The sequence below is a fragment of the Sminthopsis crassicaudata genome, chromosome 4, assembly GCF_048593235.1.
Source record: "Sminthopsis crassicaudata isolate SCR6 chromosome 4, ASM4859323v1, whole genome shotgun sequence".
Taxonomy (NCBI): Eukaryota; Metazoa; Chordata; class Mammalia; order Dasyuromorphia; family Dasyuridae; genus Sminthopsis; species Sminthopsis crassicaudata.
This window is the reverse complement of record NC_133620.1, coordinates 346,362,285-346,389,873: the sequence shown is the minus strand read 5'-3', so window position 1 is coordinate 346,389,873 and position 27,589 is coordinate 346,362,285.

Sequence of the window (27,589 nt, the reverse complement as noted above, 5' to 3'; positions counted from 1 at the left end):
TCGGGTGCCGGTTCTCGTCTTGGTCTCTGTCCCTGGACTTTCTCTCTCACACACTCACAAAGGTACAGCGAGGGAATATCAGATCCAGAAGGGAGCTCCATTTTATAGAGCTGGAAAGCAAGGGAAGCAAAGTGACTTGACCGAACCGGTATTAGAAATCAGAATTTTTGTCTTCCGTGTCTCTGATTCACAGCTGAAGTTCTTTGTGTTGTTATTGCTACTTATCCGACAAGCACGGACAGAAACGGACAAATTCAGAAAATGTTTCTGGAGCCCTCTTTGTGTCTGCCTGAGCTTGGGATTTGCAGGCACCAGACACGCTGATACACACATATGACCCATGCACAAGTTTCCCTTCAGAAGCCTGAGACATGAGTCCGTGTGTACCGCCACCCTGCATGCAAATACAAACACGGTAACACCGACAAACATCCCTCCTGCTGGCAGACCCCTCCCCAGTCCCGAATGTTTCACAGGCCCCATGCTCTGATCTCCAAACCCCCAGACAGTGGTAGCAGTCAGCAAAACTGCCAATACCCCCTCTGGGGTGGGGGAACACAGGGCGACACCCCAGATGTAAACAGACTGACCCCTAAGCTAAAAAAGCACATAGGGGATCAGAATACTGAGCAAACAGGAAGATAGATCAGCTTGAACTTAACCCTTTTATTCCCCAGCTGGTTCCCTGGGCTCTCAAAAATCTTTTATGGAGCCGCAGATTCCTAAAAAATGATCATCTAGTCCAACCCTCTCATTTTACAGGTGGAGAAACTGAGGCCTAGAAAGTCCTTCCCAAGGTATAAAGCCAGTTAGTGAGTGGTAGGGGTCCTGGAGCCAGACTGACTTCTGATTCTCAGTTATCTCCCCCACCTCCACCTACTATGAAACTATTCCAACTACATCTCTTAGAAGGAAGAAAATAAGCTTTATTGAATGCCTACTGTGTGCCAGTCACCGCGCTGTGTTTTATAAATATGATCTCAGTTGATCTTCACAGAAACCCTAGGAGGTAGGTATTATTATGACCGAGGAAATGGGGCAGAGAGAAGCTGAGTGATTTGCTCAAAAGTCACATAGCCAGTAAATGTCCCGCGCTGGATTTGAATTCAGGCCTTCCCGACTCCAAGCCTCCTAGGTCCACTGAGTCACCTAGTTGCCAGCGGCAGTAAAGAGGCTCTGTCCTCACTGACATGGGGGGGATTGAGAGGGTCTAGCCTCTCACCGTACGATTCTTTGGATGGTCTAATCTCAAACCTTCTCATGGCTGACCCCGGTTATTGATGTGGCTTTCCATTTACAACCTTTGGTTAGATGATATCCATCTCTCTCAACCTCATAAAAGGGATGGTATTGGATGGGAATGGGTCTCTGAAGAGTTACTGAGGAACATCTGAGCAGAGGCTTAAACTCTTTCCATCAGCAGCCTAGTATCATAATACATATAGTATATTATGTTTGTGTATATGCATGTTATATACATATATATTTGTGTGGATGCATGTGTCTACCTCTTTGTGTATATACATATTATATATATATATTGTATGTGTGTATGTGCATACATGCTGGAACTCTGTCTTCCCAGAAATCAGCAGGAGTCAGGATCACTAAATGTCTTTATTCTAGATCTTTACCGTCGCCTCCAACACCAGGTCACGAGTGCAAGTGAGCGTGAGTTCCACCACCCAAGTTTCTCTTACTCCTCCCACTCAAGTCAGTTACACATACACATATTATATATGTGACATGTATGCATAAATATAAGTGTCTGTGTCTGTATAAGTGTGTATATACATATTTCTATAGTGCATATTATTATAGATATAGTATATTGCATGTGTATATTATATATGTGCATATAAATATTACATGTGTATATGTGTGTCTGCATATACCTATTATTGTGTAAATTTTAATAATATCATATGTTATATGTGCATGTGTGCATATATGTGATTCATGTGTTATGTGTTTGTGTACATATTACATGAGTGTGTGTATATTGTACATACATATATTTAAAATTTTTTATTTCCCCCACACACAGTATGAGACAGTACACCCTGTCTCATTCTTCCTCCTGGGATTATTCTGAGGGCAGGGGCTCTACCTCCATCATAAAGCTAGGAGTTTCTGAAGTCCAAATCTAGAGTTGCATTGGGAACTCATTGAAGGCAAAGACTGGGAGCTCCCTCCAGGAATATGGGGCAGCATCAGAGGGGGATGGAACCTGGGCTGTTGAGCAGAGTGAATAAAGGGCTCTGGGATATGGGGCAAGTACCAGAGTGCCAGGGCTTTGGCCAGAGCTTGTTCTTCATACCTCTCTGATGAGGAAGGAGGCGGGGTAGAGGGGAAAGCAGGAGGCCTTGTCATTGTAAAACACTCACTCAGTTGACAGGTCCATTTCCTGCTCCTAATGCCCGTGAGGGAGGGCACATATGTCAGCTTTTTGTCAGAGGCACCTTGTTGAGGATGAAAGGAAGTCAGGGTCACAATTTGGACAGGGTAGAGAGGGGAGTTTGCAGAGGAATTTAGGAGCAGCCTGAGAAGGTACCACTGCAAAAGGGGCTCCAGGAGCCCTCTCCTGAGTGAGCCAGGCTGGGGAGTAGGGTGAGAAGAGAGGCTTGGAGAAGACCTAGAAAGATCAAAAGATTTACAGCTGGAAAAGTAACAGAGAGCACCTAGTCCAACCTCCTAACTTTATAAATAGTGCACTTGAAACCTAGAAAGGTGGAAAGATTGATCATATAGTTAGTTAGGAACAGATCAGGACTCAAAACCCCAATTTTCTGACTCTAGGCCCAATGTTCAGGAGAACATCAGTGGAAGGAATAATTACTATGAGGAAATGAAGGATGAGGAGTGATTGAGGAAAAGTTTTTGGGTTTATAAAGAGGTATTATAGAGAAGGTGACCTTGACTATAGTCCAATGTGAAGAAATGGTATGACACAACAACCGAAGGGATCTGATTTAGACTTTCAGTAGGACTTTCTAATAGTGTGTGAAATACTGGAAGAGATCTGAAAAATCTGTCTCCTTTGTTCAATTCCAGAGAGACTCTCCTTTGGTATGCTGGCCATGGTCAGCATAGGAATGGACAAGACCCTTTTAGGAACTTTGCAGACCAAAGGTGGATAATTATTTCCCCAGTAGGTTTAGTTCCCTCCATCTATATATCCTGTGATCATCATTTCCCTACTTTCTATTACAAACTGAAAGGAGGGATAAAGGGAGAGCATGGATCACAGCTATGTACTGGTGAAAGTCCAATCTCTATTTACAGTAGGATCCCTTCCCAGCCAGGCTCACTAGGTCTTCCCAGTAGAAAAGGACTGAGGCTTAGAGAGAATGCTGTTCTGCGTTGGTGGGAGAGGAAAGAGGGAAGGAGCCCTTCCTAGAGGGATAGGACAAGGAGAAACAGGGGAGAATATAGGCCAGGGATGAATCACTGCATGAGAAGCTATGGCAGCAAGTAGGACAGTCCAATAAGAGAAAGACATATAGTTCTTCCCATCCTGTGGTACTGCCAGCAGTAAGAGAGCAGTAAGAGAATGGGCAAAAATTATTTCCTAAGGTTCCTTATCATCTTAGGACATCAAACTGCTCACTTGGAGGTTGGGTTTCTCCCCAAATCAATTCAATATTCAGCATTAATTAAGTTTCTGATATATGCAAGACATTGTGATAGTCACTAGGATGACAAAGACAAAAATGCAAAATAGTCCATACTCTCAAAGAGTTAATGTTCAACTGGGAGATGGAAGATGCAAATGAATTAGTAAAGTAAAAACAGAGGGCAGTTAGGTGGCACAATGGATAGAGTACTGACCCTGTAGACAGGAGTTCAAATCTAGACACTTCCTAGGTGTGTGGTCCTGGGGAAGTCACTTAACTCTGTTCGTTTCTGCCTCATCTGCAAAAATAAACTGGAGAAGGAAATGGCAAGCCACTCTAGTATCTTTGCCAAGAAAAGCTCAATTGGTCATAGAGAGTCAGACACAGCTATTCAACAAAAATAAATAAAGAAAGAAAGAAAGAAAGAAGAGATAACAGAAAGAAAGCAGAATGTGTTGACAATTAAGGAGCTTAGGAAAAATCTAAATTCAGTCTTGAAGCAAACTAAGGATTCTAGAGAGAAGAAAGGAAAAAAGTGCATTTTGAAGATAGGGAATAACATGTGCAAAAGCATGATGGCAAGGGAACAGTAAGGGAGCCAGTCTGGCTGTTGAGTGCTTGATGGGAAGTACGTAACAGGAAATGAAATAAGAAAGATAGATTGGACCCAGATGGTGAAAAAGGCTTTCCATGCCAGGCTGAAGAGTTTGCATTTTATTTCAGAAGCAACTGGAACCCACCATAGTCTTTTGTTTAGGACCAATGGGCACACCTTTGCTTTAGAGCATTTGAGCAGTCATATGGAGAACAGATTGGAGAAGAAGAGACTGGAAGCCAGACATCTGAGACAAAGGTTTTTGCAAAAGTCCAGGAGAGAGGGGATGGAAGCTTGAATGAGGAGAGTGACCACACGGTGTGGGGATCTCTCAGGAGAGAAATCAGGATTGGATCTATGGATCTGGAAGCCATTTTCCCAGAGATGATAGTTTAACCCATAGTAACTGATGAGATAGCTCTCCAAGAGAATGTGGAAAGAGAAGAGAAGATCTAGGACAATTTTTAGGGCAGTCCTAAGGATTTGATTTTTGCTCTCTGGGCTAATCAATTTGCAGTTATTAAGTGCCTACTGTGCATCAGGTATTGTGGTGGGGATATGACAAAAATTAAGTAATCCCTATTCACAAGAAGCCGACATTTTGGAGACCAGCCAAGATGGTGGAAAAGTAGGAAGCTGTGACCCTTAGCCTGACCTTCTAAAATCTTGGAAGAATGCTGGCCATGTCCAGAGAGAGAATTATGGAAACTGGGTGCAGAACGAAGCATACTATTTTCAACTTGACTTACCATGACTAATAGGAAATATGTTTAAAATGATTGTATATCTATAACCTATAGCAGATTGTTTGGTGTCTTGGGGAGAGTGGAGGTAAGGGAAGGGGAAAAAAAACAATTTGGAACTCAAAATCTTACAAAAATGAATGTTGGAAACTATCTTTACATGAATTGGAAAAATAAAATACATCAAAATTTAAAAAGAAAAGATCTCAGAAGAGCACAACTCTGAGGTGTCTTTGGAAATCTAAATATAAGTTCAATCCCAAAGCTCACAGTTATGGGCTTCTCTTTCCATTGGTGGAAATCAATGCAGGGGTAAGGAGGGCAGGATGGAGTTGGTGTGAAATATAGGAGAGATCTTCTGTTTTCTTTAAGTTATTTCAGGTTTTTTTTCCTTGGGTTGTTTCAGTTTTATGTTCTACAGTTGCTTCTGACTTCCATCTTTGAGAGAAAAGATGGAAGATGCCAAATCCCACTATAGGTTGCTGAAGAAAAAGACTTAGGGGAGAAGCTGACATAAAATGAGCTGCTAGTCTCCTTTATGCCTCCAACTCTAGCTTGCTATATTACAAATTTCCCCTTGGGTAAGATGTGGGATTCTGTCTTAAACTGAACTTTTATCTTATTCCCAGTGTAGGGGGACTCTTGCTATGAAATTGGATAAATGGGCTTTTTTTGCTATTCAGTATATGTATTTATTGTGTAACTGGTATTTGGTTGAAAGGGGATCAAACATTGGATATAAAGTGTGGAGTCTTCCTTTCACCAGAATGATCAGGAGTTAGCTTAAACCTAAAAATAGTATTCCCTAAACTAACAGTATTTAAAGAAGATAGATATAATTACCCATCTCTCTACCAGTTTCTGCTCTCCCCTTCTTGCATCCTCTCCCGGCAACAATGAAAGTCTTTTTAAAAGAAGAATGGAAGAAGAAGCTAGAAATGCCATGATCAAAAAAAAAAAAAAAAAAAAGAAAAGAAAAGAAAAGAAAAGAAATCATATAACTACTCAGACATATAGAACAAGAGGACAAGTAGAAGTAGAAATAGAAATAATTCACTGATCACTTCCTGAAGGTAATCTTCAAATAAAAAATTTCCAGGGATGTCATAGTCAAAATCCAGTGCTTCCAGATCAAAAATAAAATAAAACAGTTAAAGAGGAAGAAAATACTGAAGAATCCCTATCAGAATTATAAAAGATTTAGCAGTTGCAACATAAAGGAAGGAAGAACATAGAATACAATAATCAAAAAGTCAGAACATAAAAGCTTACATTCAAGAATAATTTACCTAACAAAAATGAATATGGTTTTGAGGGGGGGGGGTAAAGATAAGCAGAAACTTTGAAACATAAATATAGGAGGTAAAGTCAAGATGATGCAGTTAGAGAAAGCAGTTGAATTTAGTACTCTTGAAGAGGGAATCCCAAAACTGAAAATCCTTAAAGGAGAAAACCTCCTTCTACTCTGCCTCAGTGAAGGGACTCCACCCCAAGGACAAACAGTTTCATCTTTGTTAGCTGGATGGGGATGGGCTCAATTCAATTCAGATTCTAGCCTTAGCTAAAACCCAGTGAGGAGCCAATCTGGGACTCTATCCACGACCCCCCTTCAGCTTGTAGCCAAAGCCTCCTATTATAAAAGAGCCAAATTAAAACCCTCTCTTTGTAGACGTTCCAAACATGGCAGCCCTATGCTTGGCATGGCAAGGGTCTCTGCCCACTGGAATACTGTTTCCAATGCTCTCCTCTCTTTACCCTCACCTATTTCCTTAACTAGACTTTAACCTTACTTCCAATCCCCATAATAAACCTCTTTTATCAATCTAGATTTATCGGGTCTGTAAATTCCTTTACAGAGAACTGCTTGCACCACTAGTAGACGTCATTTAATTCTCTACCCTTGCGCCGAATTCTGAGGCGTTGCAGGGGAGCTCCATTTGACTCCATGAACCCTGAACCTGCCACTAGTCCTCATTTAACTCCCTGACCACCAGAAACCCTAATTTCATTTGGGTACCCCAAATCTAAACCTTATCACGCTGAAATATTTTCTCCACAATAATCTATCAAATGCACTAGACTAAATTCTGATTGGACAAGCCAAGAAAGGGCAGCTAGGTAGCACCACAAATTGTCGATCAGATTTGGAGTCAGGAAAAACTGAATTCAAATCCAGACTCAGCCACTTACTAGCTATGTTACCCTGGAGAATCACTTAAGTTTCCTCATTTATAAAATGAGCTGTGAAAGGAAATAGCAAACTATTCCAGTATCTCCTCAAAAGGGATCACAAAAAGTTAGACTGGACTTAAAAACAACTAAAAAAGCCCCCCAAAATCATAGTGAATCCAACCAAGGGCAGCTTGAAGAGACAAAATATCTGCAACTACTGGCCATTGAGGATGGATCTGGCTAGGAATGCAAGCAGCATGGAGCTTTCCAATGCCTAGGAACTAAAATAAGAACCTAGATAAAACTTCAGGGTAGGAAGCACCAAACCAGAAAGAGATTCAGGGGATCCCTGAATTAGCAGTGGGTGAAGAATGGGTGCCATCTGACAGCTGTCACTAACTACCCAGATCCAGGTTACAGAAGACTCATTGCAAATACAGATATTATTACTGAGCAAGGAACAAGTTCCAGAAACGTAGCTGGGTGGCTCTGATCCCAGAAACAGAGTGATGACTCAGTGCTATCCTTTAGCATGGCGTGTAAGTCTGTAGTGGAATAACCAGGGCAGACCAAAGAGGAGTTGGCAGTTCAGCTGTGCTACCTCCGGGAAGACCAACAGTGACTGAGCCCAGAAGCACTCTACTGAAACTCCCAATCAAGGATGTGCCAAACTTAGGTCAAGGACTTGCAAAACTCAAAGCCAAAGGGCAATGAACAGACCTCTTCCCAGATTTGGGAATGCTGAAAGTTTGTAAGCCCCCAGGCTGAGTTATAAAAGTGACAGAAGGACACAGAAGCACAAAATCTCAGAGCTGACATCCATCCTCCCAAACTGAGCAGAGCCCAGCTGAAACATAAAGCACAGAAGAAACATACAAAGAAGGGAATGATTCAAAAAAAAGTCTCAAACAAATACAAAGAAGTTAAATAAACCTACATCCTATGAGGGGAGACAAATAAACTGTTGTGGAGTCATTTTTCAATTGTATCTGACTCTGTGACCCCATTTGGGATTTTCTTTGGCAAAGATACTGAAAAGGTTTGCCATTTCCTTCTCCAGGTCATTTTACAAATGAGGAAAAGGAGGTAAACAGGGTTAAGTCATATGCCCAGAGTCACACAGCTAGTAAGTATCTGAAGCTGAATTTGATTTCAAGACTAAGTAAGGTCGTCCTGACTGTGTCCAGTATTCCATCCACTATGATTCCTAGCTGTCATAAACTTAAGTGGAAGGGCAGATCATAGAATCAGAAAGACCTGAGTTCAAATCTGTAAAATTAACAGGAGAAGGAAATGGCAAATCACTCCAGTATCTTTGCCAAGAAAACTCCAAATGAGGTCATAAAGTGTCAAATATGACTAAAATGACTGAACAACAAATCTATACCTAATTTCATTTAAATTTCATTTAAATCTGGTTCAAGCTGCACATGGAAGTTTTATGGGTTGCATGTTCAACTTCTGACAACTTATGTTCTAGACTAAGGTTTCTTAAACTTTGGGTTATGACCCACATAACTGAATGTGAGGGTCATGAAGTTATGATTTATCATCAGTAAATTTTGATTTATGTATTTATTTTATATGCTTATATACATGAGATTGCATAAAAATTTGGGGGAGCATAAATGGATCATAAGTGGAAAAAAAGTTTAAGAAATCCTGTTCTAAACAACTCTCTGTGAGTATAATGTTCCTATCTGTGTTGACAGAGTAAGTTTCCTCCTTGAGAAATAAGGATGAAATAATAGAGAGAAGAAAAAAGAGAAAAGGAAAAAAGGAAGGAAGGAAGGAAGGAAATGGAAGGAGGGAAGGAAAAAAAAGAAAGAAGGAGAAAAAAATCCCATTGTATATCATAAAGGGAAATGAAAGGAAACTAGTGGAATGGAGAGAGACTTCAATGAGTGTGGGGACTCTGAGAGGATAAAAGGAAAGGAAAGGGGATGGAAGAGGGGAGTGGCTAGCAATAGTGTTGGGCTGGTGGGGGAGTCTGGACAGAGGAAGTTGATTTCTGAGCAGGCAGGGACCTGATGCTGACTTCCATCCAAACTTAACTCAGACCAACATTGGACCATGCCTTGAATTTGACTCTTTTAAGTTTCCTTTCATGGATCTCCTTCTGCGCGCGCGCGCGCACACGCACGCGCACACACACACACACACACACACACACACACACACACACCCTGGCATTGGGGACTCCAGATCCTTAAACCACTCCCATCCCACAGTCCTCATCCTCCATCCCCCCCATCTTCCATCCCCACACAGAAACATTGGGGAGCCCAAAAGGAGCCACAGCCTGTGCTAGTGAGACAGAATCCCGTCCAAGAGAGATTTGGGAGCTTCTCTATCTGTCCTTGATCTCTCTCCCACCAGAACAACTGGGTCTAGCTAGCAGGTGTCTTCTCCACAGCTGTCACTGTGACATTCTCATTTGCTGTGGGGAGACCAGGTTACTCCCTTACACACAAACTCTCCATACACACCCTCAGGCTGGAAATGGGGAACAGCTGAGACTTGCCTTTTCCCCCAAAGCCTCCCGGGAAGATTTCAGAGATGAAAACAAACCAGAGACCTTTGGGAAAGGAGGAGAGGCCCCAGGGCTCTCAATCCCCCTGCCCCTCCCTTCACTCCCCACCTGCCCTCACCCTTTTCCCGAGGGCTTTCTCCAGGCCTTAAAGGACCAGAAAGCTAGGTTAGTTTGCATATCACTTTGCATGTGTTTTGCATCTGATTTGATGTATTACTGAACATTTACATTTGCAAGGGATCATGGGATTCTTACTACCTCAGATTCTGTCATTTCTTTCTCTTTTTTTATGCTGTTGCTATTATCATTTTAAAATAAAATTTTAGTGATTACTTTTATTTTTGCATCATCTACATTTCTCTCCTCCTCTTCCTTCCACATAATCACCCTAACAAAAAGGAAGAAAAAAAGCAGGAAAATACATTTCAGCAAAACTAAATGACATATGGGAAAAAACATGGCATTATCAGTAGTGTTCCACGCCCATAGTCCATCACCTCTACAAAAGAGATAGAAAGATAAGGTATCTTTTCATATTTTTCTTATAGAGCCACCCTTGGTCCTTATAAATTACCAGTATTCATACTCCATTGTTTTGGTGGTGTTTCCATTTACACTAAGCACCAAGGTAGTTTAGTGAGAAAGTCCGGTAGTGAGAGTCAGGAAGATCTGAGTTCAAATTCTGACTCAGATTGTACAGCAATAATTAAGTCATTTAACTTCTCTCAGACTCAGTTTCTTTAACTGTAAATAAGGTAGTACCTACCTCATAGGGTTGTTGTGAGAATCAAGAGTTAATATATAAAGCACTTTGCAAACCTTAGAGTGCTATATAAATATTAGCTGTATAATGATTATAGTGGTTATTGTGTAAATTGTTTTCCTGGTTCTGCTTACTTTACTTTGTATCAGTTCATGTAAGTCTTCCCATTTTTTTCATGATGCAGTAATATTGTATTACATTCACATAACCATAATTTGATTAACCATTCCCCAATAAATGGGCATCTATTTTGTTTCCATTTCTTTGGTACTATAAGAGTGCTGCTGTGAAAATTTGGTGTATATGGGGCATATTCTTTTATATGGTATATAATCACAAATTTCCTTGAACTATATGGGATTGGCCATTTCTTTAGTTTTCACTCCTTCTCGTCTTGAACTTTTCTATTCAGTCTCCAATTACAACCACATAGATATTTCTCAATACTCATGTACAAACACTCACCACTAATGCTCCACACAAAAAGAGACATACAGAGTCTGAAACCCACAGTCTTCTACATCCATCCACTCACCCACCCATTAACCCCCTTACATCCATGCACATATACAGACCTCTGCTATCCATGAACACGCATAGAGATATGTACAGACACTCACAAAAGGCATTAAAAACTAACTGGAAACCTGAGTCAAGGAAGGGGTTACATTCAGAAACTTTTGCTGCCAGTCAACAAAGAGAATTTGCTTCTCCATCAGCTCTTACTGGAAGTCTGCAGTTCCAACCAGACACTCCCTTTGGCATATGTATATTTTATTGGAATGGAGATATTTTAGGGTTCAGAAAAACCTGGGAAGAATTATATGAACTGATGAAGACTGGAGTGAGCAAAGCCAGCAGAACAATTTATAATAACAATAACAGTATACCAAACAGCTTTGAAAGACTTAAGCACTCTCATCAACTCAATGACCAAATGTGACTTATAAAAAGGCTGATAATAAAGCATGCTACCTACCTCCTGACAGAGAGGTGCTACATTGAAGGTGCTGAATGACATATTTTTTGAACAAGGTCAATGGGGGAGTTTGTTTTGCTTGATTATGTATAATAGTTACAAGATTATATATATATATTTTACCCCCAAAGAGGGAAAGGAGGAGGTAGGAAGGAGGAAAGATATATTTCTGTTAATTAACTTTTTTTTTCCCAAAGGATGTAAATTCCTTGAGAACAAGAACTGTTTCTTTTTTTCTTTAAATTTCAAATTCCTAGTACAGTGCCTGGCAAACAATAGACACTTAATAAATGCTTATTGATGGATTAATTGGTTGAACTAATGGCAGGTTGGTTTATGGGTGTAATCCCATATATATGATGCTCATATATGTGGATACTTGTGAGGGCAAGAGTATGTATGTATCATAGGTGTATGTTTTTATGTGTATACTTATGCATGTGCCTCCAGCTTATTTGATCATATTAGTCAGTCAACATTTAGGTATACAAATCAAACATTTACTGATAATAAATCATAATTTCATGACTGTCACATTGTTACTCCAAAAGTTCCAAAACTATGGGTTGGGACCCCACGTGGATCATGTAATTGAATTGGGGATTGTAAAATTATGATTTATTATCAGTAATTGTTTGATTTGTATACCTATTTTATATAACTCTATGCCTGGGGTTGTGAAAAAATTTCTTGGGCAAAAAGTAGAGTCATACATTCTTGGGTCATAAGTAGAAAAAGTTTAAGAAACCCTGATGTAGATCAACCTCTTTCTTGTACACATCCAGTAATTAGGAACGCTCTACCTCAAAGGGAATCTCTTTTCAAATATTAGAAAAATTATTTATTCTTTTCCCCATAATTTCTGAGCACTAATGCCATCTGAAATCCCATATAATAAATTCTTTCCTTGATGTGACAGCCTAACCAATATTTATAAAGCATCTCCCCACCCCAAGACTTTTCTTCTCCAGGTCTCCGTTTCTTCTATTGATTCTCATATGCCATTGCTTGGAATATCTTTACCTTCCTACTAACCTTCCTTCATAGCCATTAGGATTTATTAATGTTCTTCCTAAAACATATTACCCAAAAGGGAATACAGTATTTGAATTGAATGGGAAGAACAGATAACAGTAAGATAGTAGCCTCACTCATTCTGCAATCTAGGTTCCCCCTTATTAATACCAATTAAGTTTCTTGGCTTCCAGTCATATTGTTAATGTGCTTGGAGCTTGTGACCCACTAACAGCTCAGATCCTTTTCTCATGAGCTTTCATGTGGCTTCTATCGTCCTGTGTTGTACAATTGCTTTTCTTAACCTAAAAACAGGGCTTCATATTTATCCCTCTATTAAATGTCATTACATTTTACTCAGTCCAGCTCTCCTATCTTATGGCCTGCCTTTCAATATACTGGCTGACATCTTTTTGGATCCTGCTTCAGCCATACAACATATTTGCTTTTCCGCCCAGATTTCATCCAGCTGCAAATGTGATTATAATGAATTCCAGCCTACTTCCAAATACTTGGTAAAATATTGAACAGGAAAAGGCTAATGACAGATCCCTGTGTCACTCCACTGGAGACATCCCTTCAATTTGACATTGATCCACTAAATCAACACTTTTTGTGTCAAGTCATTCAATTAGCTTGCAATTATCCCAGTTGTATTATCCAGCCCACAGTCTTCCAGCTTGTGTTTAAGAACAAGTCTATGTCTATATGGAAATCTTCATTCTTCCCTTCCCCCTCCCCGCAATACCTTGAGAAACCATTTGGTAATGCCTAAAACTCCATAATTTGAGCTTTGAACTTTTGCATTGGGGGACCTAGCCTTCTTTATAGGGCAGGTAGGTGACACAATGGATAGAGTGCCAGGTGGGAAGAAGACTAGTCTTCCTAAATTCAAATCCAGTCTCAGACACTAACTCTGGGTGTCGCTTAACCTAGTTTGCCTCAGTTTCCTTATCTATAAAATGATCTAGAGAAGGAAATGGCAAACTACTCCATGATCTCTGCCAAGAAAACCAGAAGAGGGTTTATGAAGAGTTGAACATGACTGAAATAACTGAACAGCAACAACAACATAGTGGATAGAGTAGCTAGATTTAGGATTAGGAAGAACAGTTCACATTCTGCCTCAGACATTTCCTAAGTGGCCCCAGGCAAATCATTTAATCTTTTTCATCCTAGTTTCCTTATCTGTTAAATGGGGATGATATCAGCCACTTTCTACCTAACAGAATTGTGAGGATGAAAAGAGATAGCACTCAGAAAGCTCTTGCACATCTCACAGTGCTCTATAAATGCCAGCTATTAACTTCATTAAAAATCTATTTCCAATGGATAGAGCTCCACTCTGAAGTCAGGAGGACCTGAGTTCAAATCTGACCTCAGACACTTAACACTTCCTGGCTGTGTGACCCTGGGCAAGTCACTTACCCCCAATAGCTTCAGTCAAAAAAAAAAAAAAAAAGTTTCCAAGCTTCTGAACTTATCTACCATTGCTTCTTTTAATGACTTCCCCAGAATTCTCTATCTTATCTGAGTCACCGGCAGAACCAGACAAGACAAGACAGAGGGAGAGCTTGACTGGCACTAGGTGAGGCTGTCAAGGTTCAGCACTGGTAAACACCTGAGAGGTAGTTATTAGAAAAAATGTGGGAGTGGGGCCGCTAGGTGCTGAAGTGGCTAGAGCACTCCCCACCCCAGTCAGGAAAACGTGAGTTCAAATCTGACCTGGGACACTTAATACTTAGTGATTGCCTTGCAAAAAAGAGAAAAAAAGAAAAGGAGGGGGAAAAAAGACATTGTCTTGAGAAAAAGAAAAAAAAATATGGGAGAGCCAGACAAATTGAGAGGTAGAACCAAAATGAGTATAAAGTTTATGCTTTCAGATTTGTTATGAGGGTACAAACAGATTGTTAAGATGTCCCAAGGAGGTTCGGGTAAAATTTGGAGTCTAGAACTGGTACCTTGACAGAACAGGAGAGCAATTTGGTTCTAGTAGACAGGCTTGATTTAACTGTCTAGGAGCTGTCCACAGATAGGGACAAGTGGGCAGAGACAATCTGAGTAGCTGGCAGGAGGGAGAGAAGGCTTGGGAACTGTGGATGCATGAGAGGGAACCCTGGCTATGAAGCGCCTCTAGAGAGAATCTGTGCTGTTTGCCCTTTCCCCCAGGGTGGCAGTGATAGGGGAAAGCAGGGAAAGAATAGATGCCTTGTCTACTGACTTCTCAGGGAGGGTGCTTTGTCCTTTGGGCATCCTGGAGGTGTCTCTGGGGTGGGGAAGAAGAGGAAGGATGATGAATCCTGTCCTGTCATCTGCCAGCAAATAAATGTTTCTGAATGGCTACCTGGATTCCTCCAAGCCTTGCTGTCCTGGTGGTCCCATCAGGCCCATCCCCTTCCTGCCTTCCCAGAACCTCAGGCTCACTCTAAGCAAAATATAGGAATAGTTGGAGAAAAAGGAGGCAGGCCACCAATATGATCCTGGGGCCCCATTTCCCAGCTAAGACCGGACACCGTCTTGGCCAGCTTGCTGCCCTAGAGAGGTTCAAGCTGGGAAGATTTCCCTGGAATGTTTTTTGTTCTCCATCTCCTGGCTGATCCAGCCGGCCTGGCTCTGACCCTACACCCACGGCTTATGGACAAGTGGGCCGGCAGTGGCTGAGTCTAGGCTAGGGGCCAGGACTCCTGATTCCCCACTCCTCCTATCTCTAGGAAGGGAAGGAGAAGGACACCAAGAGATAGGGAGAAAGAAGGGAAAGGTCCATCTTCTCCAGTTACAGATGGGAAGTCCAAGAAATTAAATGCTTTTCTTAAGGTCATATCAAGTCAAAAAACAACCTAGACCTCCCTTGGCTTCTATCATTCCACAATCCATTACCACTGCTTTGTACACAGTCTCTGCCCATGGGCTAATTATAGTTTACATTTCTAATAATACTTTGGGGATGAAGACATTTTTCTCATAAAGTAAGGTAAGTAGAGCAAGTATCATCATCATTCCCATTTTACAGATGAAGAAACCAGAGCGTGGGGAGATAATATGTTTTGTTTCATTACCCGTATAGTGTTTCCCCCACTGTAGCACACCATCTCTCTTGTAAGTAAGGTTATCCAGCTTATCGAGCTTTTCTCAGGTCAGTCCCAGAAAGTTGGATGAAAGTTTACCTGGGGAAAAGGGGACTGAGTTTCTGGACAGAAGGAATCACAAATGCTGGCACTTAGCATTTGGCTATTCCCAGCTAGGGCTGGAAGGATTGGGAATATCAACTGGAGACTCCTCCTCCTCTCCTCCCCCACTAGAGTCTATGAAGTCAGTGCCATGTGGTACCTCTAGAGGGGACCTGTCCTGTTTGCCCTTTCCTCCAGGTGGCAGTGATAGGGGAAGGTAGGGATCTGAACCCCAAGACACTCCACCTTGGCATATGGCACAATTCAGAGTTTGTAAGATCCTAAATAAGAGTTCTAAAATGACAGAATTATGAGAGTAGTGGGGAGGGGGGGAGGGAAACCTGACTGAAAGTGCATCCTGCAGCTCTGCCAATCCCTGAAACAGCAGAGCAAACGGGGCATGAAATGGGGAACGTGAAACCTTCTCAGGACTCGATGAAGCGAGACACCAAGGGTGGGATTCTTGCTGCCAGGGGGCGGGGAGACAAGCTTGATCCAGCTCACAGATGTCCTGGGCTTGGGGCCCAGACAGCCTGGAGGGGAGAGGGCCTGGCCAAGGGAGGTATATGAAGGGGGTGTGCACAGTGATAAGAAGTGGGAAACCCAAAGACTGTCCCAGCAGGGAAAGGGCATATGCTTTGTTTACTGATTTCTCAGGGATGGTGCTGGGTCCTTTATCCGAGCATCCTGGAGGATCCTGTCCAGGGCTCGGAGATGGGTCCTGTCATCTGCCAGAAAAAAAAAGTAATAAAGGAGTTTATTAGGGATTATTCTGTGGACCATGTGGTCCCTCAGAAAGGAGGAACCCCTCAGTTCTCAGCCTCATTTTAAGATCCTATGGAAGTGTGCCTGAAAAGTTGGATCTGGAAAAGAAGGGGAGGTGGGAAATACTGGTCATCCCTCTCAGCTGTCTATCCTTCTGCCTCCCACTTTCCGGCCTGGGGTCTGGGCTTCCTCATCCCAGCTGCTTCGCTCCAGGAACCGGAGGGGGAAATGCAGGTGTGTAGGGGACCTATGGAGGTGAAAAGATTTATGGGGGTTCTGGCAGAGGGTGGGAGGAAGGGGAGAGGAAGAAGTGTTGGATTTGGGGTTTTGTTTGGTTTATTTTTTTCTTTGGAGGAGAAACTTAGTTCCTGATATTGACTGAATTCTTAACTTGGGGAAATCAGCTCTTCATAGAATCTTGAAATGAAGCTGAAAATGCAGACGTATCTCCTTTTTAAGGACCTTTACTTAATTCAAGAAACATTTATTAAGTGCCTCCAATATACCAAGCACTTCTATTCTGAAAACAGAATAAACACAAGAGAGATTGAGGTTATAGAGTAAGAAAACCTTCCCACAAGCATTAAGGGTCAGATTCCAGGAAAAAGCATTGAGGCAGGATGTTTAACCTTCCTTGGGGATCTGGAAGGGGGTGTATCTATGTTATTGGATTAAAACAAGGAGTCCAGCCCTGAGGCAGGGGAATGGAAGAAATAGCCTCTTGGGATTCTTTTCCCCTTTAACTTACTGACCCATTTCCTCTTAGATTGAAAAGAAACTCTAACCCCTAGGTGTATCCAAGTCTGATGAATGGACATTTTGGGGCAGGTAGGTGGGAGGGCATGAGGAGGAAATCCTCGGGATAGGGAGTGGTTTGAATCACACATGTACGTGTAAATATGTTTCCAGGGAATACATATGTACATTTGGACATTAAGTGAGATTTTATTATAAGCCCCCATCTCAGCCCATCAAGTTAAGGTTGAGGAAGTCCTGGAGAAGAGTATGGACAGCAAGTGCCCTCTGCTGGCAGGAAATAGAGCTGTTGCTACTGCAAGAGAGATCTGGAAAACTAGCAACATGATTGGTCTACCTAGGGCCACCTGGAGCAGGATATACTCAGCATCCCTGATAGCAACCTGGGAAGCTAGTGATAAGGCCCTGAGCATCTTAATATCCCCGTGCAATTTAGCATGGGCCAATCATTTATTGAAATTCACAACATAAGAGTTAGAACAGCTCAGAAATCACAGGATCAGAGAAGCATAGATTTCAAGCTTGGATGGAAACTCAAAGGTCATAAAATCCTGCTCCCTCATCTTACTGAAGTAAATGGGTCCAGAAATGGTGAAGGTCAAAAGAACCTTGCGCTGTTGATTCCCACTACAGGGCTCTAGTCATCATGCCATAGCATGACTTTAATCCAAACATTTTTTCAAAGCAATATCTATTTTCCTTCTACTTCTCTTGTGGGAACAATTCTTGTTGTACCTGTTGGTTAAGATATTTGTCCCAGTGGTTCTAGTAAGTTGGTATTGTCACCAAGTCAATGTCAATCTCCCTCTACCATTTTTGAATACTATATGGAATCAGATTCCATCCCTCCTTCCTGGGATGTATGGGGTGCAGGACTAGAATGTCTGGTGTAGGAGCTTGATGAGCCTTTTTCAGGCCTGTTCATCCACTTGCTGTCTCTACCTGGTACATTTGTAATATATTTTATTAATATTTTTTGTTTTTACATGAACCAGAATTCTTTTCCACATTTCCCCCTTCCTGTTCCCAGAGAATCATCTTTTATAAAGAATTTTTTTAAAGAAAAAAGAAAGAAGAGAATAAATTCAGCAAAACCAACCAATAATATATTTTAAAATCTGACATTATATACAAAGTTCTGCATCTATTGACTCCTTATCCATATCCCATAAAGGATCTGGGACAAGGGGAGGAGTTGAGGGATGTCTTCACATGGTTTTTCTTTTGGTCAAAACTTGTCCTATAATTTTTGCAACATTCATATTCCGTTGTCTTGTGGTGGTTGTTCCTTCCATTTATTTTGCTGTAGTCATCATGTATGATGTTTTTTCTGGCTCTGCATCAGATCATGTAAGTCTTTCCATCCCTCTCTGTAAGAATCATATTCACCATTCCTTACAGTAGAGTAAGACTTTATCTGGTACTTCAATTTGGTGCATGTTTGTTTCAGTGTTTTCAAATCAACACTGTAGTAACAAATGACATTTATAGAGGGTGTTCCAAAAATCCTAACATACGCTCCAGCTCTCATAACTCCGGAAGTATATAAATTATTACAAGCTTTCAAAATACATTGCTAGAAAACTTAGCTATTTAAATTTCTTTTACAGGTGATGAATTTTGAATTTGGGAAGGAAAGAAAGGAAGGCTCACCTAAGATTTAGTAGTACCAGACATCTGTTAATTTCTTCTTTTTATTATTTTTTGCTAAAGAGTTATTAAGTAAACTCAGTTTTTAAGCTACTGAAGGAGTATAAATGCTATCAGCACCCTCCAAATTTTGCTATCTTTGGATAAGACTCCCATCACCCTACCCTAGTTATGATTGTAGGATCATGGTTATGGAGCTAATCTCAGGATTAGCTTGGATCCTATCATCCTTTAAGGAGTTTGGATGTTTTTTGTCTTTCTCTTTAATTTGTCTAAATCAGAAAGGCTTCCCTGAAATCAGGAGCAGACAGAAGACAAGCAGCCCTGAAAACCAGAACTCCTGTCTCTGAAGCAGGATCGTTATGGCAGTCTGGGGAAATGTAAGGACTTCTCAAAATGATACATTTAAATAATTGGAGGTAATTATAAATTTCGGTTAGAGATTAATGAAAATAAAATTAAGTGGCCCAATAAAGAGTACTGAATCTGGAGTCAGGAAGATCTGAGTTCAAATTCTGCCTCAACACTTAACTGTTCTGTGATTCTAGGTCTCAGTTAATTCCTCTGTAAAGTGAGCATAATAACAGTACTGACTTCAAAGGGTTGTTGTAAGGATCAAATGAGACATTTGTAAGGACTTGCATTTTACATACTAGCTTAGTAATAGTAATTTGTTCTTTGTTGTTGAGTTTTTCAGTCATGTCTGATTCTTTTTGACCCCAGTTAGTGTTTTCTTGGCAAAGATATTAAAGTAGCTTGTCATTTCCTTCTCTAGCTTATTTGACAGATGAGGAAACTGAGGCAAATAAATTAAGTGACTCGCTCAAGGTGTCATTTAAGAAGAACTATTTCCATAAAAGTCATGTTGCAAAACCTTGCTTTATCATACCAAATTGATAAATGATCAAAAGGTAAGAACTATGCCCAAACAGCTATAAAATCATGCAGATCCATTGACTTATCTACTAACTACTAACTACTAAATCAATATCCCAAAAGAGATTTAAAAAAAAAAGAAAAGGACCTATATGTACAAAAATGCTTATAACAACTCTTTTCTCAGGGCAAAATATTGGAAACTGAGGGGATGCCCATCAATTGGGGAATGCTGAATAAATTATGTATGTCATTATGATAGAATACTATTGTTCTATAAGAAATGATGAATAGGATATTCTCTGAAAAACCTGGAAAGTCCTCTATGAGCTCATGCAAAATGAAATGTACTATGTACAAAGTAATAGCAATGTGGGATGATCAGTTGTGAATGACTTTGCTATTCTTAGCAATACAATGATCCATGACTGCTCTGAAGGATTTATGATGAAAAGTACTATCCATACCCAGAGAAAGAATGATTGTGTCTGAATACAGATTGAAGCATTCTTTCTTTTTTTAAACTTTATGTTTAAAGGTTTGGGGGAGGAAGATCTGTTTTCTTTTGCAACATGACTTTTATGGAAATAGTTTGCATAACTTCAAAAGCACAGCATATTCTTATAGACCTTACCTCTCTGCCCCATTATCTTGACAGCCCTTCTCTCCCTCAATATTCCTTCAGTTTCCTCCCATGTTATAGTGGAAAGAATGGAGGACCCAGGTTCAAATTTTATTTTTGCTTCTTAGTACCTATGTAATCCTGAGCAAGTCAGTTAACCTCAATCTGACCGTTTCCTCTTCTGTAAAATGAAGAGATTGGGCAAAGTGACCATTAAGGTTCCTTCCAATTTTACATTTATGACCTTGTCTTCTTTGAGTCTTGTATCCTGTCTCAGTTCCTCCATTATCCCTCTAGGCCCTGTGCTGCTTCCACAGTATTTCCCAGGTCCTTCCTCAGTGTCTCTCCCAAACAAAATTTTTTCTCTCTTTTTTGTCGAATCTAAGAAACTCCACAAGTGGAAAATTCCTCCACTGATGCAGCCTGGCGACTTGACCAGAACTTAAAATTTCAGAGTTCTGCCTGTAGGTTAGTGACTGGCGGGAGATCACAAGGCTAATATGTGCCAGAATTGGAACCTACCCCAAGGTTAACTTCAAGGCTAACTCTCTAACCACTGCTATATAACCTTCCTTTCTCCTGGTCTTACAGTCTGAATTTTTTTTCTTTGACCACCAGAGGGCAATACAAGCCCTTTAAAAAAAAAAAAAAAAAAGCCCTTTTAAAAAGATGGACTAAGTGGTCTCCTACTGTCCTTCCTGTTCAGTGTGTCCTTGTCCCCTTCCCAACTTGCTTCACTATCTACCTCTCTTTCTGCTCTCCTCCCCAGCTTGATCTTTTCCCCACAGAGACCCCTTCTGGTCCCCTTTGCCTCCTTCCCCAGGGGGCAGCATCAGGGAAAGTACTCATATCAAGGAAAAAACTTAATTTCAGTCACGCTAATACCTGGGTCAGCTACTGGGGCCCTATAAGCTCTTCTAAAGAATCGCAAAATGAGAGTCATCCATTTTCAGAAGCTGACTGTCAGAACAGAGCCTCCAGCAATGGGGAATCCAATGAGGGAGCCCCAGTGGGCTTGACTCTCCTGCCTGAAACATTTTAGATTGCCTAATCCAAGAGGACATGGTGCCTTAAGGAGAAGCCATCCAGCGATTTCTGATCAGGTTTCAGTCTCCACACCATGGCATTGCTGAGATCAGAGGGCACTGAGGGGAGAGAGGAAGGGGCCTGTCTTGGTCCCTATTCTCCTCTGCCTCTCAGCATCCTCTCCTTCTCAAACTAGCCCTTTTTTGGCTTCCCTTCCCGGACCTCCTATTTCCTGACTCCCCCCTCTCTTTCACTATCTCCTCTCCCCATTCCATTTGAGAGTATTTACATCACACACACATACACACACACACATACACATAGCCAGAATGCTCACTTGGAAGCTCATAGTCACATATAGAAATGTGATTAAAAATGGAAATAATACAACTGAAATCCTCAAATGACTAGAGGGGGAAGAATGTTGGATTTGAATTCAGAAATCCAGAGTCTTTTTTTTTTTTTATATATATATATATATATTTTATAATATTATCCCTTGTATTCATTTTTCCAATTTACCCCCCCTCCCTCTATTCCCTCCCCCCGACGACAGGCAATACCATACATTTTACATGTGTTACAATATAGTCTAGGTACAATACATGTGTGCGAATATCATTTTCTTGTTGCACAATAAACATTAGAATCCGAAGGTACATGCAACCTGGGCAGACAGATATTAGTGCTAACAATTTACATTCCCCTCCCAGTGTTACTTCTCTGGGTGTATCTACCTCTGTCCATCATTGATCAACTGGAAGTGAGTTGGCTCTTCTTTATGTTGAAGATTTCCACTTCCATCAGAATACATCCTCATACAGTATTGTTGTTGAAGTGTACAGTGATCTTCTGGTTCTGCTCATTTCACTCAGCATCAGTTGATTTAAGTCTCTCCAGGCCTCTCTGTATTCCTCCTGCTGGTCATTTCTTACCGAGCAATAATATTCCATAACCTTCATATACCACAATTTACCCAACCATTCTCCAACTGATGGACATCCATTCATCCTCCAGTTTCTAGCTACAACAAAAAGAGCTGCCACAAACATTTTGGCACATATATGTCTCTTTCCGCTCTTTAGTATTTCTTTGGGATATAATCCCAGTAGTAGCGCTGCTGGGTCAAAGGGTATGCACAGTTTGATAACTTTTTGGGCATAATTCCAGATTGCTCTCCAGAATGGCTGGATTCTTTCACAACTCCACCAGCAATGTATCAGTGTCCCAGTTTTCCCACATCCCCTCCAACATTTGTCATTATTTGTTCCTGTCATCTTAGCCAATCTGACAGGTGTGTAGTGGTATCTCAGAGTGGTCTTAATTTGCATTTCTCTGATCAGTAGTGATTTGGAACACTCTTTCATGTGAGTGGATATAGTTTCAATTTCTTCCTCTGAGAATTGTCTGTTCATATCCTTTGACCATTTATCAATTGGAGAATGGTTCGGTTTCTTATAAATTTGGGTCAGTTCTCTATATATTTTGGAAATGAGACCTTTGTCAGAACCTTTGTTTTTAAAAATATTTTCCCAATTTGTTACTTCCCTTCTAATCTTGTTTGCATTAGTATTATTTGTACAGAAACTTTTTAGTTTGATGTAATCAAAATCTTCTATTTTGTGATCAATAATGATCTCTAGTTCTCCTCTGGTCATAAATTCCTTCCTCCTCCACAAGTCTGAGAGGTAGATTATCCTCTGTTCCTCTAATCTATTTATTATCTCCCTCTTTATGCCTAAATCATGGACCCATTTTGATCTTATCTTGGTATATGGTGTTAAGTGTGGATCCATATCTAATTTCTGCCATACTAATTTCCAGTTTTCCCAACAGTTTTTTCCGAATAATGAATTTTTATCCCTAATGTTGGAATCTTTGGGTTTGTCAAAGATTAGATTGCTATAGATGTACCCTTTTTTGTCCTTTGTATCTAATCTGTTCCACTGATCTACCGGTCTATTTCGTAGCCAATACCAAATGGTTTTGGTGACTGCTGCTATATAATATAGCTTTAGATCAGGTACACTTAGACCACCTTCCTCTGAGTTTTTTTTCATTAGTTCCCTTGCAATTCTTGACCTTTTATTCTTCCATATGAATTTTGTTGTTATTTTTTCTAGGTCATTAAAATAGTTTCTTGGGAGTCTGATTGGTATAGCACTAAATAAATAGATTAGTTTGGGAAGTATTGTCATCTTTATTATATTCGCTCGGCCTATCCAAGAGCACTGAATGTCTTTCCAATTATTTAAATCTGACTTTATTTTTGTGGCAAGTGTTTTGTAATTTTTCTCATATAATTCCTGACTTTTCTTTGGTAGATGGATTCCCAAATATTTTATACTCTCAACATTTGTTTGGAATGGAATTTCTCTTTGTATCTCTTGCTGTTGCATTTTGTTAGTGATATATAAAAATGCCGAGGATTTATGTGGATTTATTTTGTATCCTGCCACTTTGCTGAAATTTTGAATTATTTCTAGTAGCTTTTTAGCAGAGTCTTTGGGGTTCTCTAAGTATACCATCATGTCATCTGCAAAAAGTGATAGTTTGATTTCCTCATTTCCTACTCTAATTCCTTGAATCTCTTTCTCGGCTCTTATTGCCGAGGCTAGCGTTTCTAGTACTATATTGAATAGTAATGGTGATAGTGGGCAACCTTGTTTCACTCCTGATCTTACTGGGAAAGGTTGCAGTTTAAGAAATCCAGAGTCTTGAACTTCACCTGTTATTCACTATGTAACCTTAGGCATATTGACCAATCTGCTTGGGCCACAATTTCTTCCTCTGTAACAGTTAGATTAAACTCAATGATCTCTAAGTTATCTTCTAGGTAAAAATCCTATGATCCTATTGTAGGATTACCACCCCCCTCTATGAGGAAAAGTAATATAAGGACTCTTCTCTCTTTCCTTCTCTCCCCACCACAAATGCAGATATTCTCTGATTTTAAAAAATGAAAAAGAACACATATATACATAGTCCAGAAAAATGAATTTTCACAGTGACTATGTTCCAAAATGTATGTCTCATTCTTCATTTTAAGTCTATCACTTCTCTGGCAGGAATTGGGGGAGGGGAAACTGCTTCATCTTTAATCCTCTGGATTTATGGTTTGTCATTGGATTGTATTGATTTTATATATATACTATATCTATTTATTTATGTGTACAATATCTCCCCAACAGAATGTAAGTTCTTTGAGATCAAGAGCTGTTTTCTTTTTGTCCCTGTTTAACCAGCACCTAATACAGAACTTGATACTAAATGTTTCTTGATTGATTGGCAATCAGAATGAGAAGGATCCTGGAGGTTTTAACTCTACCTTGCTAGATGGGTAGATGACACCAAAAACACCCTAGAGACTCATCCTTACTTTGAGAATTTGTGAATTCTGTGGAATTGGAAAAATCTATGAGGAAATGTCAGAAAGCCAGAGGGGAGTACTCCCTTTTGATTAATTGTTTGCTCAATCAAGTTGCTTCCTTTCATTCACCAGAGAAAGATATTTACCCATTATAAAGGGATCAGTGGATGTCAGAACCTTGCTAACAACTCATTATCTCTGTTATTCACTCTGTTTTCTGTGATTATATAAATTGGGGTGGCATAGGGGAACCTGAGAGAATCAAAGGAAAGTGGTGTCTCTCTGGAAAAAGGGAAGGTGGGAAGAAGGGCAAGTTTGGCTGGAAAGGTGACCAGTTGTTTTAGACATGTTGAATTTGAGATGTCTTTAGAACATCCAGTTTGGAATGTTTGACAGGCAGATAGTGACATGAGGATGGATCTCAAGAGAGATGTGAGAATGGAATATATAGATCTGCAAGTCATCTGTGATAAATGCATTGGAACTGAGGAGATCACTAAGTGAGAGACTACAGAGACAGAAGGCCTCCAAGATGCAGAAGGATATGGGTGATGAACTAGCAAAGGAGAGCGAGAAGTAGTCAGACAGGTGGGAAAAGAGCCAAGAGAGAAAAAGTATCATGAAAACCAGAAGGAGAAATTATCCAGAAGAGGATGGTTTACAGTGTCAGTTGCTGTAAAGAAGTCAAGGATGAAAAAAGGATGATCAGATATAGCGATTAAAATCGGTAATTTTGAAGGGAACAATTTTATTTAAGGGATGAAGTAAAAAAACCAGACTGCAAAAAGCTGAGACATAAAAACAGCCGAAATTAAGTCTCTCTGAGTATAGACAGTTTTCTCCAGGAGTGTGACTATGAAAGGAGAAGAGATGAAGGATGACAACTGGGGATGGTGGTAGGCAGCTAGGTGATGCGATGGATAGAGTGATGATTCAGGAAGATGGGAATCCTAATCCAATCTTAGACACTAAGACTACCTCAGTTTCCTCATCTGTAAAATGAGGATATAATAGCATTTACCTCTCGGATTGGTGTGACAATTAAATGAGATGTTGGTAAAGCACTTTACAAATGATATAAATGCTAGCTACTATTATTAGAATTTAGTGAGGCAGAGATATACTGGTAAATGTTTAAAAGCCAGCTCTCAAGGAGAAAAAATAATGTAGCATAACACTCTCTTTTCAGCTTAATTTGTATTATTAACACTTCTCCATCTTTCTTAGGTTTAGACAAGCAACAAAACAATGAATTAAGCTCTGTTTGTAGTGTTTGTCATTTCCAAGGTATAAATGCTCACATCAAAATTTTTATATCTGATTCTCGTAGCTGGCACAAATCTGGCTCCAGCACACAACTGTGTGAGTTTGTTTTCTGTGTTTGTTTTTTTAAGGATGGGGAAGAGAGATAAGCATGTTTGTAGGCAACAGGGAAGGGACAAGTAAATTGAGAAAGATTGAATATTGGAGGCTGAGGAAGATTATGGAGTTGATATATTGGAGCAGATGGAAAGAGATAAAATCAAAAATATACATTGGCAGGGAGGAGTCACCATTGTAAAAGAGAAAGGTCACCTCTTCTTCAGAGACTAAAAGGTATAATGATTGATCAAGTCTAAGTATTCTGAGATTTGAGAATGAAGAGAAAGAGAACTCTTGGAGAAAGGTCGTGATTTTTTAAAATTAAGGTTTAAATAGAGAACTTTAGCTAACAGAAGGAGCTGGGGAGGATGCCCTTGAGGAGAGAAGTTTTGGAACAGAGGCCACGCTGGGGGCCACCACATCTCTATTGGCTTCTCAATTCCTGACCCTTCCTCCTGTACTTTTCTTACCTCTCCCTCTCCCACCTCCTCCAGTTACCAGGTCAATTTTCTACTAGACATGCCCCTGAGCAGACAGGATTAATTTTCCAGTCCTAACAAGCATTTCTGTTCCTAGTCTCTTTCTCTGGGAAAAGAGGAAAAAAGAGAAAGACCACAAATCTGCTACAAGAATAATAACTCACGTTTTACAGTGCTGTAAGATTTATCATACTTTCTTCACTCTATGAAGTCGGTATTTTCATGAATTAGCAATATCATCATACTCATTTTACAATGAGGATGCCTCATTACCTCCAATTCCTCCCTTCCCCTCTAGCTGATTCTTTCACACTATATCATATTCAGAATTCAATTACTTCTTACCTCCCCCTCATACTGACTTTCTCTTTCTTTATCATTCTCTTCTGTTGTTTTTATTGAGTCGTGTCTGAGTCTTTGTGACCCACGTGGTGTTTTCTTGGCAAAAACACAGGAGTGGGTTGCCATTTCTATCTCCAGGTCATTTTGCAGGTGAGGAAACTGAGACATTCGTGGTAAAATGACTTACCAGGATCATGCAGCTAATAAATGTCTGGAGACTAAATTTGAACTCAGGTCTTCTTGATTTTATACCAGAAACTTTATCTGCTGCACCACCTAGCTGCTTTAAGTTTCAATTTAGAGACCATCTAAATGAGCCTTTCCTTATCCTCCCACCCCATATCTCTCCCTTCCAAATGATTTCTATTAATTAATTTTATATTTATGTAAAATACAATTTTCTATGTATTTATTGTTTCCTCCATTAAGGAAAAAAAGCTCTTTGTGAGTAGGGAAGGGTTCTCTCTTTGTATTATATCTCAGATACCCAGTACACTTTTTGCACATAGTAGCTGCCTTACCGATACTTGTTAATTGATTCTCTACCTGTTGTAATCTTGTTTGCATCCTCAGTGCTCAATTAAAATCACTTTCTTCAAGGAGTGATCTCCTAACTCTTTAATCCAATGGCTTTTTTTTAGTCCTCCTCCTTCTAGACTTCTTTGCAGCTTTGGATGCTGTTAACCACCTTTTCTTCCTAAATATTCCCTCCACGCAGGATTTTGTGACACTGCTTCCTCCAGGTTCTCCTTCCTGTC